The following is a 5,562-nucleotide window of genomic DNA, read 5'->3' as shown; positions in this document are numbered from 1 at the left end:
TCACTCCCTCCTGCATCCCCCCACTGTCACACACACACACACACACACACACACACACACACACACACACACACACACACACACACACACACACACTTGTTTTTGCCATTTAGGAGGAGACTGCTTTGAAATCTACACATTCCCCTTCAGAATTAAACCAACCTTTAAGAGTGAGGCTGATTATCCTTTTCTTTAATGCAATGAGCAAAACCAACATTGGATTATTCTGATGGATATTTACTAATGTGGAATAAAAACAAAGAAACAGAATCACTTTAGCAGCAAAAACCAGTTTTTCAATTTGTTCTTAACCCTTTAACTGAAACAGCACAGCTGTTTATATTTATGTCATACAGGATTTGATGGATTGAAGATACTGGAAAGTTGTGTGAGCTTTAGCCAGGAGATCGACATGATTTGATTTGTTATTAATTATACCATAATTAGACATTCACCTTCTCCTTTCCTCTTGAGGGGTTGCTTTTAGGTTCTTCAGTAATCGCAATACATCTAATATTGAATATTGAACATCTAAAAATGAGATGTTTGTTCGATTTTTTGTAAACAGAAGCATGAAATTAAAAGATTGAAAAACAGCCTTGTTGTGACTAAGATGATTTCATCTTAGTTAACTTAAACTGTTAGCCATTTATCTACATTTGGTGTTAAAATGATACTTGGCTTAAGTTTGAAAATTTGTTTTTGTTCTAGAATTATTGAAAGAATTTCTGTAAAACCAAAATAAAATAATTTCTTTGCACGATTTAAAACCACAATTAATGACATTATTCAAATTTTAAAAGAAGAAAAACGTTTTATTGCTATAGGTGGAGCAGTGTCATTCCATCAGGGCAAGCAAGACAAGCAGTGCTTGCCCTTTAAAAACTAAAAAGAGACATCAATTAAAACAGTCTCTGTCATCTAACACAGTATTCTGTCATAAAGCTTCTTGCCTGTTTGATTCTGTCTTTTAAATTACTTCCACCTTGTGGCAGTTGGCTATTGTATCTGGAAGCAGGTTGACTCTGCTTGACTGGGATCCCATTGAAATCTCTGTGGGCAAGCGATTTAATCTGGATGCCTGTTAACAATGACTTTAGCTTTCTAGTTGCTTGCACATGTGCTTTGTGGATAATCCAGCGGGCTAGACCAGTGTCACCAAGCTGTGCCTGGCTTTACTTTCACTGCTCTGAGATCAGTTATTATCTGCTGTTTGTAGAGCTAGTATTAGCAAGTAAACAAGCCCGCTTAACTGTTCATTTAAACCGATAAGTTTTCTCTTACTTACCACCTTGCCCAAAATGTGTGATATGTATAGGGGAGTTAGTGTGGTGATGTGAAAAAGGTCTTGAATGATAACTCCTGCATATTGGCAAAGAAAGCCTTGATAATGGAGGGGGCCTGGGTTGTCTGGGTTTTAAAAAACAGTAAAGTTAGCAGCACTTTCACAATAGCATATCTAAAAAAAGAGTTTATCCAGTTGTATTAAGTCACCACCTTAAATTTTCCTGAATATTTTTTGAATCCCCCGTAGATATTAATGATTAACTGTGTCACACATGGTTTAATTCACCTGTCATAATCTCTGCTTGCCTTTCTACAAAATTCACCACATGCCACTGAGGTGAAATAATGTACCAGAGCTGGAGAGGTCAGTACCTTCTAGCTAAATCTGGTAAAACTGACCAAAAGTAAAAGTTGTGCTCACCGACTGCATCAGCCTTTTCAAACTAATGTTTGAAAAAACATGAGGAATTAGTCATGATGGAAAAATTAATCAACTGAGCAGTCCTCCCTCTGCTTTTAGTCTTTAAGCTAATGCCCCGACCCTGTATTTGATGCACAAGCATGAGAGTGCTTTTCATCTTTTCAGTCCTGTAAAGAAAAAAACCCCCACATTTCCTTTCCTGCAAAGTTTAAATATTCTTTCAACATGTTATCCACCTAACGTCACCCTAACTTAACCCCAAGACTGAGAATTTTTCCTTGTGAGGAAATTGTTTGTCTCCCTATGTGCGTATGAGATTGGTTATTATGTCCTAATAATGTCAGCCGCACAGATACACAAACTGTGTTAGTTTTCAGGGGGAATACATCTAATTAAACCTTTCCATCTTTCTGTTCGTGTTAATTCCAAGCCAATACACTGCATCCGAATCCAACTGTCACTCTCTCAAACACACACACAACCACACACACACACATACAGTCTGTTCAGTCTCTGTTGCTCTGTATAATTAAGCTAGTAGCTCTTGAGTCTGTGATGGACAAGGGGAAACATGCTATTTCCCCCTTGCGTCAGCTGAGAGGGCAAAATTGGTGTTCTCTCTGTCTCTTTTTATCTGACTTGCTCCCCTCTTTCTTTGTCTCTTCCTTTCAGATTTAAGTCCACTCTCTGAAACTCATTGTCTATCAAAAAGAGGAGCCAGAAAACTGTCACACAGCACGGGATGATGAATAGACGTACTGGCGGGGGGTTTTTGTTTGTTGTTGTTGCAATCTTCAAAAACCGCTTAATGTCTTTGTTCAGTGGTGTTCATCATGTCTACTTTCTTATTTCATCTCCCCCTTAAGTTATCTCTCTCTCTTGCTTTCTGTCATGCAAACAATCACACCCACTCTCGTATATGGTCGCACCATAAAATTGATGCCATGCAACAGACATGCGTGAACGCGTGAACGCACGCCAAAAATTGGCACAGCAGCCTCTAGAAAGGATGACTCCCACTCCTTCATGCAACACACATTTACGCAATTGCACACACAGCACACACATTTCGAGCCAACACTCTACTGATGTTGTGAAAAGACCCTTCAGTCCTTAAATTTGGGATTTATTCCACTTCCCTCCCCTCTTTCTCCTCTCCATCCTTATCTCCACTCTCCTGCCTGCTGTTTATGAGAACAGGAAATCTCCTCATTAGAAATGCATAGTCGTTACATGCTTTCTCCACACCAGTTATGGCAGGGACGGGTGCTAGTGCTTCAGTGAAAACAGCTGACCGCAACAGAGTCCACAATGGCTCTGACAAGAACAAATGACATCAGCAAACCAGTTGGTCTTGTTGCACATTGATGACAAACACTGACAGGAATAGTTTCTCTAACCAATTATAAAGTTCCTGATACAGTACACGGTGATTATTGAAAAAGAAAATTGATATGGAGTACTACAAGACACTTCTTTTATCTCTTTACCCCTTAAAAGCCTACTAGCTTTGAAGCTGTTTTCTGAATTTTGTGGTTTCTGTCATATTTCTGGCTTCTTACATAACAAAATGCTGGTGTGTGCGTCAGATGTTAGCAAGGCTGGTCTCTACTTGTGCAGAATACCCTTGAAAAAACCTGGAAACTATTCTAATGGGTGTCTTCACTTATATACTAAGATGTCAAAGCTATAGATGAATTATGTTTACAGGGGAGGTCATCAAATTCGTCTTAATGTGGGAAAGGATTAAAAAAAACTCTATACATAACCACTCTTTGCAAAAATACCTGTCCTGGTTTTAAAAGTGCTCGTTAATACTTTGATTCAGTTTCTTATAGTGGCACATACTCGCTATGTTTTCTGTGCATCCTAGATAATCTGCAAACAGCAGATCAGTGCTAATTAAAAATGCTAATTATGATGATTGACACCCACATTTCATAGGAGGATGAATAACTGATGTTTATCTGTGCTAAAATGAAAAATGTTCCAGTTTTTTACTAGAAATATTCCAGGATATCTTTGTCAAATAATCCAGGAAATAAACTCAAGAAACGTTAGTTTACTTTTTTATGGGTTTTTTTTCTAAGGCCGATAAAAGTAAAGTCAAATGAGATTGAGTCTGAAGCTAACCGAACTTGTAATGGCCACCAGCGAGAAACTCCTCTGATTAAGAAAAAGGAAGTCAGGTCATCTCTCCCATAAACTTCTATTAAAACGAACATATCACATGATTTATTTCCTTGATTTAAAAAAACGGTGCTACTGAATTTATAAACCCAGTCACTAGTTTCAAGGCTTATTTGCATGATATTAGTTTTGAGCATGCAGTGTTTCTCATTTTTAGTCCGATCATCCCCTGGTTTGTCACATTTGGTTTCACGACAATAACATGGCAAATCCCCGAATTCTCAAATATATCCTGCCAAAGGATTTCACAGATCAGTGCATGATGGCTTCATCTATTTTTTATATATATGTATTGGAACAGAGAGAGGGAAACCTGCCAATGGCTACTAAACTGAACAGGGCACAATTTCAAATAAATTCTGACAACATTTAATAGCAAAAAGATTCTGGTGTTGTATTTTAGGGTTTTGGTTTGTTATGGCAGCAATACAGCACTAATCAATAACACCTACACAATATTGCTCGTCTGCTTTCACACTCTTATAAACTTGAGTGGGATGTCATTCTTAATCCGCAGGGTTTAGTCTGATGTTGGCCCACCGTTTGCAGCTATAACAGCTCCAACTCTTTTGGGAAGGCTTTCCACAAGGTTTAGGAGTGTTTATGGGAATTTTTGGCAATTCTTCCAGAAGCACATTTGTGAGGTTGGACACTGATGTTGGATGAGAAGGCCTGGCTTGCAGTCTCTGCTCTAATTCATCCCTAAGGTATTCTTTCAGGTTGAGGTCAAGTCAAGTTCTTCCACACCAAATTCGGTCCTCCACGTTTTTATAGACCTTGCTTTTTGTGCAGTCATGTTGGAACCGGAAGGAACTGTTCCCAGAAAGTTCGGAGCATGAAATTGTCCAAATTGTCTTGGTATGCTGAGGCATTAAAAGTTCCTTTCACTGGAACTAACTCCTGAAAAACAACCCCACACCATACTCCCGTCCACCAAACTTTATACTTGGTACAATGCAGTCAGACTTCAAAATCCATTAGACTCCAAATCCATTAGTGAAGCATGATTCATCATTCCAGAGAACGCGTCTCCTCTGCTCTAGAGTCCAGTGGTGGCGTGCTTCACACCACTTCATCCAACACTTTTGCATTGCACTAGGTGATGCAAGGCTTGGCCTCAGCTGCTCGCCATGGAAACTCATTCCATGAAGCTCTCTACGCACTGATCTTGAGCTAATCTGAAGGCCACATGAATTTTGAAGGTTTGTAGTGATTGATTCTGCAGAAAGTTGTCGAACTCTGCGCACTATGGTCCTCAGCATCCGCTGACCCTGCTGTGTGATTTTATGTGGCCTACCACTTTGTGGCTGAGTTGCTGTCAGTCCCAATTGTTTCCACTTTAACAGCTGAGTGTAGTGTTGAAGTAGTGAGAAAATTTCACATTTGGACTTGTTGAACATGTGGCATCCTATCGAGGTAACATGCTGAAATTCACTGTGCTCCTGAGAGCGACCCATTCTTGCTCAAATGTTTGTAGAAGCAGTCTGCATGCCTGGGTGCTTGATTTTATACACCTGTGGCCACAGACTTTATTGGAACATCTGAATTTAATGATTTGGGTGGGTGAGTGAATTTGGTAACATACTGTAAATAAAGTAAAAGGAATACAAACAGTATTTACCAATTAAAAAGATTTAACTGTAAAAAGAATTGCAGGAATATTG

Source organism: Perissodus microlepis, chromosome 8, assembly GCF_051167445.1.
Source record: "Perissodus microlepis isolate ML-2025 ecotype Zambia chromosome 8, ASM5116744v1, whole genome shotgun sequence".
Classification (NCBI taxonomy): Eukaryota; Metazoa; Chordata; class Actinopteri; order Cichliformes; family Cichlidae; genus Perissodus; species Perissodus microlepis.
Note: the sequence above shows the minus strand (reverse complement) of the source record.